The sequence below is a fragment of the Diadema antillarum genome, unplaced genomic scaffold, assembly GCF_040938485.1.
Source record: "Diadema antillarum isolate AM-2024a unplaced genomic scaffold, OU_Dant_1.0 seq00001365_RagTag, whole genome shotgun sequence".
Lineage (NCBI taxonomy): Eukaryota > Metazoa > Echinodermata > Echinoidea > Diadematoida > Diadematidae > Diadema > Diadema antillarum.
Window position 1 is genome coordinate 394,609 of NW_027272127.1, and position 16,802 is coordinate 411,410.

The window sequence follows — 16,802 nt, forward strand, 5'->3', positions numbered from 1 at the left end:
AAATAGGCACAGTATGACTGTTTTATATTTTGGATCAACAATTTAAACAAAAGAATATTGGAAAATGTGAGGCAAGAACTCATGTCGTGGATGCAATGTTGTGCAGGGATCTTGCATTGACAGTACAAAGCACCACACAATGTCAGAATTGCTTTTAATTGTGATGTTACAATTGTTCAATTCGAAATTGTTACATTTCACAGAGTGGTGGTACAACGCAGAAAAAAACTTTCAGATTTGCTTTAGTTGTATGATGTCACAAGCATGCTTTTTGACATCATTTTACAAATACTGTAGTAATATTTGGAAGATATCTATAATTATGTGAAGCTTTTTCAACAAATCACTAGATGATAAATATTTGATCGAAAATCTAACATATGTTTGGAATTCATGCTCATATTCCAAAGCTAAAAGATACACACACCACTATGGCAAAGTATAAAATGTATCATTCAGATAATTATGATTGCTTGATATCATAAATTTCACAAGGAATTTGATATTGATGTGTAAATGTTTTGTTGGTAAGTTACAAATACATTTTAGACATGTAACATTATAGTACATATAGGCGCAAAAATACATAAAAATATAAATGTATCTACATGTGTAAACAATAAATGCACATATCAAGTAGAGTAGGTATCTGTCAGCCGCTTGAAACAAAGTCCTGTAACCATTACCATTATCAATACTTTAACAAAATGCTCACTTGATATCTAATTGTAATCTTATGGTTTTCAGAGTTTTGCTAAACTTATTATTGTAAATACACAGTCTTTCCATTCAGACACTGTAGGCCCAAAACCACTATTTCGGCGCAATTGGTCAAAAATCGTGTCGCTTATGTTCCTACTCACCTAGGAGAGATAAAAAGCTCTTTCAAAATGCTCCTGTGATTTTATGTGATGCCAAGGGACATATAAACAAAAACTGAAATCATTTCAAAGGCGAAATTATACCACTAAGCCATTGGTGGAGGGTTAAGTTCGGCCAACAGGCTTAAAAGTGCATGTCGCCAACGATGATTTTTAATGTTTTCTCAACTTTGTGGGAAAATATGAGCATAAAGAGGAAGCTTACTCACAGTTTCAGAAAAGTGGCTTAAGGTTCTATGAAAACTTAACACAACTTTTTAAACTAACCATTCTTTAACAACAAAATAACTGATGGAAATGTGTCGCCAGATCCGCTGAAACATACGTTACCATCTTTGTACTGCCAACTTGGTTATGCTATTACAGTGAGTACTACACAATTGTATTGTTTTTCTGACCAAAAGGGGTCTAAGTTTATGTTAAAAGATATTTCATCACTCAGCTTCAAAAGACATGCGACTGCTAATCTCGCAAATATAGATTTTAAAAAGGTAGATTTAAGAGAAGTAACATACGTTACCATCTTTGTAAAAAGTATGAAGGTGCATGGCTCTGAATGATTGTTCTAGAGTTGAGACTAATGGAGTAGATTGTCGTCATACCCATGGGTGGCAAAAGATTCATTATTATGTTGCTAACTTATACGATTTAATCCACAAGTGTAACATACGTGATGTAACTTACGTTACCACCAAATGACAGAAAGCTTAATTACACCATTAATTACCACCTTAATGTACATTTCTCGAATCTGTGCCGTCGATTTGAGGTCATGGGATAGCTCAGCAACTTCTTTCAATAACATCTTGAGCATTGGCAGCGCGCAAAATACCTCTACATGATGTGTTGAAAAACTGAGTAAGTATTTGATTGTTGGAAATGTGTTGTTGTTTTTTATAGAATCATGCTTTACTTCTATTTATTGTGTGTTTATTAAGTCAGTAGATTCCACCGTAAAAATCCAGTTATTACTTTGCTGTACAGGTTTATTCTTTTGAAATAAATCACTCAATTTATTACGTAACGTATGTTTCAAATTTTGGTAACGTAAGTTTCAAGATGTTGTCATGTTGATAACAGACAATCCACAGAAAAGCCCATTTAATTTGAGACAATTTAATTGTTACAGTTATGATGTTGATGAGTTTCTCCGTCAAAACATATCAAATTCATTTACAGCTGTATGTTCTTGTTTGTTAGGAGGATGCAGTAAAAAGGGACATAATCATAGTATCTTTGAAAAAAATCGTTTGGTGGGCGTTGATGTTCAACTCGGCTTTAATGATGTCACATTCCAGGTATAAACAATGAATTTAACATTGTTTTAAGAAAATTCAATGAATAGCTAATAAACTTAGGGATTGCGCAGATCTCTACTCCAAAACTATTGGATCAGGTCCCTGCATTAATAGTAACGTAAGTTTCTAGTTTTGGTAACGTAAGTTTCATCAATTCATGTCATTGAAAAAGGATATTTTAGAGAATGTGCGTGGATAAAAATAACATTTAATTGTTCTAGAACTATAGTTGAAGGAATTCCATAGGGAAATAAGTCTTTTCAATTATATTTATCTTCGGTTATCATAAATCAATATGGTGACTTACACTACCTGACTATTTTTAGCGGAGAAAATTAACTCAAATTTGTGTCGTTATATCGTTGATGATCTCAAAGTGAAGAAAAACACACTTTGAATGAAGAAAAGGTAACAAAAATACATGTGCATTAAAGAAATGTAATTTTAACTATTACTGAGTATACTATCATAGATCAGGCCTACATGATAATAATAATGATAATAATAATAATAATTATAGTGATGCATGTTTCAGTAAGATATATGTTTAAGACATCATCATTTTTTGTTCTTCCTTCTCGTTGAAGTTAATGCAGTTGCAATGGGGAAGAGCAGTGCTGAGATTAAAACCCCACATATAGGGAACGTATAAGCTGCAATCAGATTGGCGAAAAATCATATCTCTAAGCAAAGATTCAAGAAAACAAAAGCATGTACCCGTCGCGTAGTTGACAAAAAAAGAAGAAGCAAAGTCACGCATCTTTTTTTTTTTTATTTACCCTACCAGGGTAACTATAGGGGAGGGGGTTCGAGGTCCCCCGCCCCTTTGCTAGCAGTCAAAATATAAACAAAAGGAAATCAAAAGAAAAAATGAATCGCAGAATCCTCCTCCCCAGTTTGAAATAAACAAATCAAAAACCATGAAATTGGGCTTGTACTGGCAGCATAGAATTAAGCTGAAGCCTTTCTTTATATTTCTTCAATTTTCTTTTCTTTCTTTTTTTTTTCTTGCTTGTCAGTCGATGAAACCCGGTAAAAGAAATGAAACAAAAGAAAAAATGGCACGGGAGCTTTTATTTTTCTCCCTGTCAGGTGATTAAAACTGGAAGTGGTCGGCTTTTTCTAACTCTGACCCCATCCCCCACCCCATGAAAATCCTACTTACGGGCCTGCCTGTAATCATTATCAGTACCTTTGTTGTGCATGTATAGCAATGTGTCCTTTCACTTTTCTTTTGAAAGATTCAAAAACATTTTTCCATGCAGAAGACAATTTCCAGATACGGCAAGAATTATTAATGCAAGACTTGTTATTCTTGTTATCCTCGTGGATTATACTGTCTTATGCATACATAACAAGGACAATCGAGTACATCATTTCACTAATGACAATTTCATTCATCCTACCCAGTATTGTGCTAATGCAACTATGTAATTTGACGTTATTTCATCGACCTCATTTGCCATAGTCAACTTAGTAAAGTGGTCATTTATTTAATTAACAAAGAACATTTCTTGGTTCCTTCTTTCCCTATCTCTTGTTTACCGAGTTCAGAAATTTCAAATACAAGCAATACGGCGTTATTGTTCATTATGAAGCACTTTGATAGTGTAACCATCTCGTTTCTGCCGTTTCCTGTTTCATTAAGTGTTAAAAATTTTGTGAATACTATTGTATTGCAACTGCTATTTTCAAACTGTTCCTGCATAGAATAACTGTTGCGACAGCAAACTTATGGAGTCTGCAAAGTTATGGATTCCAAACATATCTTTCAACAGCATGAAGTGACAGCTGAAGATAACAAGTTACAAGACATCAATATGAAGATAACACGTTACAAGACGTCAAGCATACGAAAACTTCCATTATGATAAAATTGAAGTGAAACCTATGTTACCCACCACTCGTTTTATATTACACGTACATCATGACAATATTTTCGTCCATGAAGGCACGTGAAAGCATGTTCGCAACTTTTATCATTTCAATGCCATAAATTCATACCACATAAGTATGAAGCCAATTGTCTTCAAAATATCAACAGTTACGGATTAATGTTCTACTCCAGAGTTTATACGCGGACATGTTATAAAGTCTTGTAGTTTTACAACTATTTCAATTATAATTTTTGAGAATTGTATCACCATGATATTGCGACCTCTTAGAGTTGACGAGAAACTAATGTCAGAATATATACCAAAACCAAAAAGAAAAAGTACCAAAATCAGTTACACATGTAGTAGTATTATCTTTGTAACTTACATTACATTAACGTGAAACATACGTTACGTGGAATCTGACGAATATATTATTGCGCGCATAGATTCACATGTTTCATCGATGATACTCAAGAATTGGCTGACAATTGGGGACTGATAAATGTTGAAAATATTTTCTGAAGAAAGTCTGACATCAAATTATCGAGAAAACAAATGAACATTACATGACATAAGGTTTAACAAAATAGGACATGCAGTGTTCAGTATAGCATACAGGTCATTTTCCATCCTTCCCATCTGCAGGCAGCATTTACAAACATGGCAGCCGATGGTATACTTCACATCTGACGCATAATTATCTCAATCATAGACTGTAGTCACCAATTTTAAAGCATTTGAAATAGAATGACATTGGTAACGTATGTTACATGATGGAATCTACGCCCTATGAAAGAAATTATCACACCACAAAAATAAAGCAAGATTGTGTGTTCATATTTTTCAACTACAAACTTGAATATTTGTGTCGTGGATTAATGGTATAAAAATGAAAACTATTCTAAAAACTTTAATTTTCGCGTTTTGCCATTGTCCAATTGTGCCGAAATAGTGGTTTTGGGCCTGTATGCCACTCATTCATTCCTTTGGACGAGAACATGAAAAACAAAATCACACACCAGACAAACAAAAAACGACAGAGAGCGCCACGCACCCACCATTGGTCAGTATGACGGACGGGGGAGGGGAAGGGGAAAGGGGGAGGGGACACAAAGGGGGGTGGGGAAGAGGGTTGACACCAATGCATCAGAAACTCGACGACATTCGACGTAAATACGTATACAATGTATATCAAACTTTACCACAGAGCTCAATGGTCATGGTTTCACCATGCATGCATGGGAGCTAGACAGCTGCCACATCACTGGAACTGGCTTTCCAGCTTTCCTGTGCTGTGACAAGAGGTTGACATCGTGCGACGCGCCGCAGAGCTATCAAAATGCACCGGCAGGATGCGGGGGATACATAGGCAGGGTAATGCCTGTCAAGACCGTTCCCTGCCGCCCAGTGTTTAGACCTAGTGTCTAGTAGTAGTTGGCTTTGCTCTAATGCTGTGAACCTCGACTGCTGGTATTCGATCGTTGACATGGTCATTGAAAACAGCACATTTACAATGGCTTTTAGCCATACATCTCTCTCTCTCTCTCATTACGAATGATAACATGAGAAGAAGAAGAAGAAGATATGCGTTCTGACTTACCACGAGAAGGAATGATTGTGATTGCTCTGCCCGTCAAGTAACCGAGCAGCGGAATGCGAACAGTGTACTAGTAAACCAAAGAGCGTTAGACGGAAGGCATACGGCCGGATGCACAATGATTGTCCTTGCACACCATTTCCCACATCCCAACAGAGAGGTGGTCATAACGCACCGTGAGAGCATTCTTTAATATTTATATTAATTATGACGCGAGAATCCGCAAGCAATTATCCTCCTGAAACTTGCTCAGACACGATAAAAGTTGTCGGATCCATCATAGTGTATTTTCCTTTTCTTTTTATTAATTGAATAATTTCCGTTCATCAGCAAAACAAAGTTAAACCTCGAACGTTACGTGCAAAAATCACACGCGCCATACGGTTTCTTTGTACAGTAGTACCCTTTTCTCTTTTATCGTAATCAAGACTGGGTGAATAATTCACATACTGCTACTTAGCAGGGACAATAAAATATAATTACCTTTGTTTCTATTTTTCAACCTTTTTTGGCAAAGAAATTCCAGCTACGACATGACAACCACAAACAACAAAATTTCTAGCGAGAAATGTTTATTCCGGTTGATGTAATTTGCAATAATCCATTCAATGATCATGATTACGTACATAACATGATATTAGGTTTGCTTTTGCTTTGATTGATCTACTGAGTTGCACACTTGTGGAACTGAAATAACAATTAACCAGCAGTAGCAATAGCAATCACAATCGAATCAGTGTTAGTTAATTGGACCCTATAGAAGAACGTGAAGTTGAAATTGGTAATCCATCCATTTTTAAATCTTTATTTGATGCATCATATGATTTATGTATTGTGCTGTGAAATGGAGAATAAATGAATAAACAAACAAACAATATCGGGATCTTAATCGGCATTCTTCAGACAAACTGTGCAAAAGTTGAAAGTGTGATAGAATGTCCTATACAGAACTGTAGCCCTATATACGGGAGCTTGAGATTTTGAATAACTATACTTATCCGCATACACAATATAAGACTGTATATTTAACCTGTTCTTTACTGAATTCTGAAATGCCCATAGACTTAATGCGCAGGCCACCAAGCTCCCGTTCGGAACGGGTTAAGGGACTAATTCTAATTTCTCAGAGGTAGAGTCAGGCAGGTTGTGTTTGTAAAGAAGTACCGGGTAGGTTTATTCATGCTAATATACAGTATTGAATACGGAGTCATATATATTTGATCTGAAAATGTGCACATTGTAAGGTAGCCTATCTCTCTTTGTTCAACATGACTTCTTGTTGTAATTCATAATTTGCGAATGACCTCCCACTAGCTGAAATTACCCTCAGGATGCGTTAAGATATTAGACGATCATTTTTTTTAAGTGTATGGTTAATGGTTATCATGATGTGTGTTAATTATGTGAAATAAGTATATTCCCAGGTCCATTTTCTCTTGTTCTAGGCCTATATAGCGATGGAGCTGGAACCCTTTCGCTTAAACGCATGACCAGTCGCGTGTGATACCCCTCGGGCGTAGTCTGCAACTTTTCCATAACTTGGCCATACCTCGCATTCTGATTGGTCAGAACGTCTTTAAACGCGCGCATAGCCAACCGTCCAATCAGAATCCATTATTTTTGATACGCCTAACCAAGGGAAGTTATGGTGTGAGAGGTGACCGGACACGCCGCTTGCTCCTGCCTTACATTTTTCTCCAAGGACATAGGGTTAGGGTTAGGGTTGTGATATGGGGTTTCTAGTTTAGTTTGACGCGAGGATTAGGATTGAGGTTAGGGTTATTTTTTGGGTAGAACTTATGATGCGTGCAGAAATTTCGTGGGGTTTCATGGGAGCAATATTCATTGTCGCAGGAGCAATCAAGAACGTCATGGAACCCGTGTGAGATGCCTCCTTTTACCTAACTGCATAGTCCGCAACTTTTGCATGTCCTGCTGTTCGAGGCATTGTTGATAGGTCTTTCACTGGCACAACGGCCCCTTAAACCATGTATAAACTTCCACACTTGTGCTTCAAGTCATAGCATTGATTTAAAAACACCCCCACCCGCTACTAATATTTAATATTACCTACAGAGGTCCATGATGTCACTGAATTCATGCAACAAACAGTTTATTACTTACATTATCTGGTTCTTGCTAGTTTTATCATTTTTTTTTTATTGGGGAAAAATTTCAAAATGTACAAAAATGCCGCTGCATATTACAGTACTCTGAAATAATTCATTGTTCTCCGGCGGCAACAAGTATGATACTTTACTTGACATCTTTGAAGTTCGCAACTGTTCTTGATGTCACAGGAATGCAACAAAAGGAGAAGATTCCGTCAATTATTTATTTTATTGCTTGATAAGCATTATGAAAGAAGGCAGGGAACAGTTTAGAAGTTCTTGGATTTTTTTAATACTTTTTGAAAAAGAAAGGACATGATGAATATTTGTTTTGTTTTGGGATTTTTGGGGGGTTGTTTTTGGAACATGAAAAAAGAAATGAGGCGATAAAGTTTAGAATTTTTTAAATCAAAATGAATAATATTGTGATGCTTTATTTTTTCCTCAGCTGGCAATAAAAAAAAAATTAGATGAATGATGCAAGCCCAGTTGTATGTTTTCACCTCTCATAACCTCGAATGAATAACAGATGGAATTTGTAATGCAGAATAAAGATACATGATTCTATCACAAAGATATAAAATCACATCTTAATTGGAACTCCATAGAATCTAGAAACAGCAAAGATCCCTAGTGTATTAATTTGAAGAAAAAAAAAACATGTATATTTCACATAAATTCCATGCTTAGGAATAAAATAAAACAAAAAAAACTATTGTAAGTAAAATGTTGGAATGGGAATAATTTCGATGATATCAGACAATAAACCTGTCAGTGTTGCATACGCGACTGAAGCCACTGTGTGAAGTCAGGGGAATTGAAGGCTTTGTGTATTCGTTATGTGTGACGTTTTGTTATAGCGCCATCTTCGAGGAAATGATTGTAATATTGATAAAAAGGACATGGCGAAGGATGTAGCGTCTCGTTTCTATGGCGGTGTACTCAGCTTCCTGTTTATCCTGTTTATCGGTATGAAACAATATTTATATTCTGTTCCATGTCTCTTTAACTGGCAAACTCACGTACTCTAACATATTGTCCAGATGATGATAAATGATAAGAAGTTAAACTTCAACATATAGGTCGTCTCTTCTTCCTCGATCTCGAGTAGCCGTGCTACGTCGTAGTCGTATTACTATTATTACTATTAGTGATGCCCGGCGCCCGCAAGGGTGCAGTTTGTGGCATATGGTGGTGCAGTGCCAGTGGTTAGGCTGCGTTCACATAGAAGTATACTATTCGGGTATTCGGGCTCGTTTTTCGAGGGCACGCGAATAGCTTGAATCGAACGATAAGATTTCCTCACACCGGTTCACATAGGAGGGCACTATTCGAAAGTACCGAATAGTTGCGAAAAGTATAGCAAAGTGGGAATCGAACTTGTTCGATTTTCTTGCAGCGTATAGAGGTCTAGATACTACCGTCTCTCGTTTATGAAATAATGACACTTTCGGTCTGGATTTGCCCTTTAGCAAAAATAAGCATGTAGACTGACATTCTGATGCAGTTTAGAAATTGTTAATAAGATTTGCTGGGATGTAGGAGGAAGAAATCCTCACTGCATGGGATGGTGAGTTGACGGTGCGGGTGATGGTGTATTCGGTGCTCGAATAGCGAATACCGAGTACCGAATACCGAATACCGAATACTTCTATGTGAACGCAGCCTAATGGTGCGTAGTGGTTGGTTGTAGCATGGTTGTGGGTTAACTACACGCAGCCGCGACGTCTATACACACATCGACACCCTAATGTTTTTCATATCAATAGTTACTGAAAATATGTCACAATTTGCCTGAAATTTTACTAGCATGTATACTCTTAATTCACAAGCTCTCATTAAAAATGTGATTTGCGGTACACACTCCTAGATAACTGCTTTGAATGCTTGGGTTGTTATTTTGATGCGCTCTATAGACAATACGTGTGAAATGTATGTAGTACTTTTCCTATGTGCATTTAAATCTACGGTGTCATTGTTTTGCTGTTGATCTTGTTTATTTTTGGGTTTTTCAGTATATTTGGACATCTTCAAATCTCCAGTGAATGTGGTGAAGAATGCAGAACCACTGCGCGTAGTTGCATGCATGAAAGTTTCTTTCTTTCATTATCTCGTCACAACTGACAAATAAAGTTCAGAAAGACTTCCTTATCTCCCCCGTCCCATTTTGTCCTAGCACTCTACACTACTCTACCCTTGTTTGCTTACAAAGTGTGAATGCATGCACGTATGCGACACACACATTTGGCAAGTGCTTAATAGACGGAGTGGTGGGTTAAGGGGGTGGGGGAGTCCTGTTATAGATCTATCATGAGAGTCTTGCCAACTGTAAATAATGTAGATCTCCAGAATTCACATTACGAGGATATTGTGAAATCTTTAATGCCAACAAAAAGCTTTAGGGATAAACAGCGTTGGTAGTGGACTAGTGGCAGTAACTAATTCAGGTAAAGGGGAGGGGGGATTCTTGATAGGAAATATACACTGATATTGTTGTCGGATGGAAAGCAGCCCACCACTTCCTAAATGTAGGTGCTTGCATGCATCCGTGTTAAGCCAACATCGAAGGTGGGGTAATGTAGCATGGTATGGCAAAATTAGTGGGGGTGATACTAGGAAGACTTTATCAATATTTGTGGGTAAACAAAAAAGAGACTGTGCAGTACAATGTACCGTACTACTAAGTATTAAAGTACTGTAGCTTCTAACCTTAATCTACTCCACTAATATTACTAACCTACTTTTACTTCATAGAACATTGAAATAATCATCATTCATTATCAATTACTGCACAAGGAAATGTGAAAAGAATAGGAGCTCCTTTTGTTATGGAAAGAGTAATCATGCGTGGATATGACTAATTAGTACAAATAAGGTATATTTCTTGTTTGTATATGCAGCTGCAGCAAATGAGTGGCACTACCCTTCATGCGTCGTGGTGGATCCAGACGACACGACTTGCCTCAGCAGCTTCTTCAGGTTTAATGATGGCTATGCCTCAGCCATAGGAGGTGGGGATCTGGTTGAACACATCTGGGTGCGCTACGAGGATTACATCTACGACTACAATGACATCAGCTCGACAAACTGTGCCATAAGTGAGTATTAAATGCTGTTGCTCTGTGGTGCATTTTACAGTTGATGCATGTTAAACTTTACTAACTCTGTCAATCCTCGTGAGCAACATGTTTATACTGTGCACTTCTGCTATAATGAACACCATATGACAAAACTCTTGTTACAACAAAGTAAATTCTGGGGCCCGTTGCATAAAAGTTGCTATTATGGTAACTTTGCCATCCAATGGTAACTACCATGGCAACAATACTCAACAGCCCGTCAAAATCAAGAATTCTATGGAAGTTACCATTGGATGGCAAAGTTACCATAATAGTAACTTTTATGCAACGGGCCCCTGGTCCCATAATTATAATATCTATACTTTGATCGGCTTTAACAAAAGTTTGATATAATGAAAGAAAACTGCCAGTCCTGAGAACTTTGTTTTGAGGAGTCATTTGTATGATATCAAAAGGATTTTACACAGGTGATTCTGGAAGGGTTAATCAGTGTGAATTGTTTTTTGTATTTGATGTGTGAGTCAAAAGTTTTAAAGGATTGAAGGTCTTGGTCTAAATCTGATATCTATACAAGATATACACTTGTACAAATTAGCTTAAAAGACAATATATTTGGCAAAGGTTTTCTTTGTTTTTAGATGATTAATTTCACAAAGTACAGAATAAATCAATGATTTTTGTTCTGTTTTTGCAAGGCTACATGACAGAGATAATGGGTCAGCATAAATGTATGTTCTCTGACAAGAGTTTGATAAACTTGACAAGAAATACTCAGTTGTGTATATCCATGTGAGACATGTTTACATAATGACAGATTTATTAGAAAGGAATAGAAGGCCTCAATGCACTCATAAAAACTGATTCAAAGCACAGGTTACATGAACTTCTTTTAAAGGAGTATCCACCTGTGCATTGTTGACTGAAATGGAGCTGACCAAGTGGAAACTCTCTATTCCACAAAATAGTTCTTACGGCCAAGAAACTTGGGTTACTATGTACATGAGGTATTTTTACAGAATGGAGCCAAAAACAATGCAAACAAAGAGGAATTTGTTTCATTTTGTTATATATCAGGTGTTTTGTGTGATCAGGAGTTTCCACTGCATTAAGCCATGCAATATAAATGTTGCTGTACATATACAAATGTATAGTGTGCACAATATCTCTTTCAGTTATTCTATTGCAAGCAGACTGATATAAAGCAACAAGAAAATAGTACCTCTTGCAGCACACATGTGCAGTATATCATCTCCAGGGGGAATATTCCCAACCTTGCCCTTGAAAGGAATAATACTATACTTCTTTTTTTATTCCATCAATGTGTTTCTCAATTGTGAATTTAACCACCTCATAAAATTGCCTTACAAGTCGCATGGCGTAGCAGTGCCTGTATATAATACAAGTGTCATGAACTTTTTGGATGTGTTTGCTTTACTCTCAGGGCGACAGTCTGCATCAAAGGATTCGTTTGCAAACGTGTCGTGGACGAGAGATGGCTTCTCCGCATGCACCACGGAGAATGTCCTCACCTTCAACTCGTGGTGGGGTGAGCAGTGCAGCGGCATCTGCGTGGACGACAACAACTGCCGCCGCTACGCCGTTTACCTGACCTACCACTTGTGGAACAACTGCAGCTGGGATGCCGAGGTGGGCAGGCCCAACTACGACCTCACAGTGCCTTGAAATTCATCTTCCATTCCAGCTTTTTTTCTGATATCGTTTCTAATGCCTCAAATGCCTACACACTAATTTTATAGACAGCAGGGCCCCGTTTCATAAAACTTGCTATCAGTGACAAGTTGTCATAGTTGTTATAAGCTACCGAAATCCTTGCATCTGATTGGCTGAGAGCAACTTTGTCATAGAAATGTGGCAGTTGTCACTGATAACAAGTTTTATGAAACGGGACCCAGATTGGACAGACTTTTTATAAGAGTGGAGCCTTATGCAAAGGACTACTTGAAAGCCATGGAGCATGAACTGACTTTTACACTACAGCTAAAACACAACTCACATTTGTGTGGAGTGCGTATTTCAATTATCAGCTCATGATTGTGATAAGAACAAGCTTTTTTGAGGGTAATACTCAAGAGCATCAGTTGCCCAGTTAAAAGGTTTTTGCTGCTCGCATTCTTGTTGAGCACTAGCTTCAGCAATTGAAAATTTGGTCCATAGCTAAGCAAACTCAGAATTGACTACATGTATGTCTTCTTCAAAACACAACGGGTATTTTTCCAGAATATGCTCTTAGTGCCTAAAACAATTCACTTTTCTGAGACATGCCCAGGTATGTATATGATCTATCAAATGAGTACAGATAAACTGTTGACATATTCACTCAGAGAAAAAAAAAAATGCTTACTTAGTAACACACCGTGTTTAAACAAATGAAAACAACATTCCTCTTAATTTATGGTCTTGTATACTCATACCACTTTAGTATTTGTTTAAATAACGTTTTCTTCCACCAGGTGTGTGCCTTTATTATGTTACCTTTGGCTGGTCAAAAAGTTTCAGTGAGAACAGATTTTGCACCATGTTTTAAGCTGAACTTAGTATATCTTATCGCAACAGTCAAAAGTATGGTTTCGCTTCGATCCTGTGTTTACAAAGAGTACATTTCTCCAACATGTACATTTGCCTTGTGCTTTTAGGTAATTTCATCAACAACATGTTGTTATGTTGTTGTATATTTTGTCACAATTAAAAAGTTACTAGGATCAGACAATTTGAAAGTTGTCATTTGGTATTCAAAAGGATGCTAGCATTGCGATGTTTGACATGTTTATCATGAAGAAAATTACATTTGAATATCATTCAATCCTTGTAAAATGTTTGTCTTGAATTTAGTGTTAGAGATATCTATGAAAAAAGTTGTGAGCATCTACTGAAAGTAACCTTCTTTTTATCCAAAGGCTCACACACATAAAAAAAAAAAAACAACGATGTGAATTGGAGAATGCTTTGGACGAATAAGTTAAAATGTATGACAGAACATTAGTATATTAATCACCTTTTGCTATGGTCCCTGGTGACACGCTCAAGAACTTTTGTCTTTATTGCATGATTTTTATCACATTATAAGCAACTCATTAGTTATCTGAATGAAATGCTGCTTGTTTCAATATCTCTATGGGAACATAAAATTAGCCACTGTCACTTGGTGAATTTCTGTATCTATCAACAGCTCAGTGGTCATGCAACATACAGTATGTCACCTCTCAATACCAAAACTACTGTTGATTTTTATAGCTTTGTTCTTAATCGAACCGAACGTACATTGCAGGGCTGCCAGCATTCATCCATCAAAATCAGGGAGATTTCAAAGAGCATTCAAGAAGAAACTCATGTGTTGCATGCATCTCAATGGGTAAAAATAAGTTCAGAATCAGGGAGATTTGTATACAATAACATTGTACTGTATTGTGATCTGGATATGGGAAGATAGTCTACGGTTTCAGGAGACTTCTTGCAGAATCAGGAAGCCTTTACAGCTCTGACATTGTATGATCACACAAGTAGTGTGTTGGGCACTTAATGAAAGTGAGCTTTAGATATTACAGGTACATGTACTTATCGTTAGATTGGTGCCAGCATAACTCACATTTTAGGGTGTTCTGTTATTTTTACTTCCACTTAAATGTGGCACTAGATGTCATGAACTGTTGTCTTAGAGCAAATTTCCTGTTTTGAAAAAAACAAACAACAACAACAAAAAACAAAACCCTATTGGTATGGCTTACGATTTGTACAGATAAACCTATAGGTATATGTTGCAGCAGTTGTATCATGCCTTCACAGGCAGACTTAGGGATATACACTGTATCTTTCCGAGTTTTAGAATTTATTGTAAGAGCGCTACAGCTAACAGCCCAACACTTCTTATCACTGAAAGATTTACATTGTCACATAGTCTGGTGAAACCATGATTAGGTGTACAGTGCACTCCCGTTATAACGAACACGGTTATAACGAAATTTCGTTATAACGAAGTAAATCTTCTGGTCCCAAAATTATCACCATTAAAGTCTGTGGTAAAAAATTCGCTTCCAACGAACACGGTTATAGCGAAATTTCCGTTATAACGAAGTCTTTTCCGAGCGCCACAGACAAAGAAAAACAAAAGAAATGTGCTCCGTTATAACGAAACGCGAATTGCTTTTGAAAATTCGTAGCGGAACAAGCATTTATAGCTTCTCTGCATGGGTGAACGCTTCACACCACTGTGTGTACGCTCTTTGTGTCACGCACAGTTTCTGAGGGGAACTTGTGTTTATTATTGTGATACAGTTATCCCATCACATTTCACATAGCTTTCCAGTGTATGACGAGTATTCAGCAAACAGAATATGATATATATACGTGGTTTTCTTGTTTACGTTATATATTATATTTGTGCGGTTATAACGAAATTTCGTTATAGCGAAAGAAAACTGCCGGTCCCGAGCATTTCGTTATAACGGGAGTGCACTGTATATTGACTGTACATACATGTATAAGATGTGAAATTAGTGTGTGTGTGTGTTTGTGTTACAATCAAGATGTATCAATTTCACCTTATGATACTTTATAGGACAGTAAAATGTACATTACATACATGTATGCATCTAGTCAAATGAAACCAAGTCGGGTGAAACCATGTTCATCGGGTGTATAAATGTATGTGATATAACAATGTGTTTGTGTTAGTCAAGAGATATCATTGTCATGTTCTGATGCATTTACACACCATGGAATTACATATTTGTGGTAAATGCTTTCACATACTATACAAATGTAGTACAGTGCACTCCTGTTATAACGAACACTGTTATGACGAGATTCTAGTTACAACAAAGTAAAAATTCAGGCTGCAGTAATATCTGCGCTATGTTTTTCATTGTTTATTTGTTCAGTTATAATGAAATTTCGATTGAACGAAAGAAAACCGCCGGTCCTGAGGACTTTGTTATAACAGGGGTCCACTGTAATGTGTGTGCATACATGTAGGCATCTATTTGATCCCTAATGCAATCCTGTAGAATTTGCCTGTTTGCATATATTGTATGTTACTCTAAATTAGTTCATGGTACTGTATAGATGTACATTTTGTGTGGAATAAGAGTGTTCTCCAGTCTGAGAAATCTAATGATTCCGCAGATATCAGGAATAATGGTGAAGGCAAAGAACGCATTTTTCCCCATAGACTACTGCATACCATATAGAGTACTGTATATGCCATACATTTAGTGAGTCTAAATTTTCGCGAATTGGCACTTTCCAACGATTTCGAGAGTGGTTAAATTCGCAATTGTGGAGTCCTGTCCTGAACGGAGAAATGTTTATGTGTACGTCACATTCATATCGGGATCAGAGTCAATATTCATGTCTTTAATTTTGCGAATATCACCCAACTCGCGAAAAATAAAAACCTTGCAAAATATTTGGCGTATACAGTCATCATCCCCGTTTGTGACAAGGGTGCTTAGTCCCACTTTAGAACAAAAGCAGGAGGAAGTGTTATGGGAAGTGAGAGTACTCTCACACCTGATTGGGCCTTTTCATCAAGGAATGAAACAGCCCCTGCTGCAAATAGGCACCCTGTCACAAGCAGGGATTATAATGTACATTACTCTATAAACATTGATTTTTTTTTCCTACCTCACTTTTCTATTAGCTTGGTGCCCAACTGAAGCATGTACATGTAGCATCTCACTAGATACTCAGAGATTTTTGTACACAATGTTATATTTTTTAGAATTTCAGATTTTGTCTACTTATTTTGTACAAATTTTAAGGAAATGCTCAATATCATATCTAATTATGAAAAAAATCGACATATTGATAGAACTGTGTACATTTACATTGTATGTAACATTTTAGTTGATGCAGAGTTTTATTTTCAAATCAATAAATTTGATCTTATCAACAGTATTTGTGTTCGAAGTCATGCTTCATGTAGTCTGCTCATTTTTTTTT

The 16,802-nt window shown here is 36.8% G+C and overlaps 1 pseudogene; it reads left to right on the forward strand.

Moving 5' to 3' along the window:
- The first annotated feature begins 5,286 nt into the window (after positions 1–5,286).
- On the forward strand, positions 5,287–12,916 carry LOC139708659 (uncharacterized; annotated as a pseudogene).
- The last annotated feature ends 3,886 nt before the right edge of the window (positions 12,917–16,802 follow it).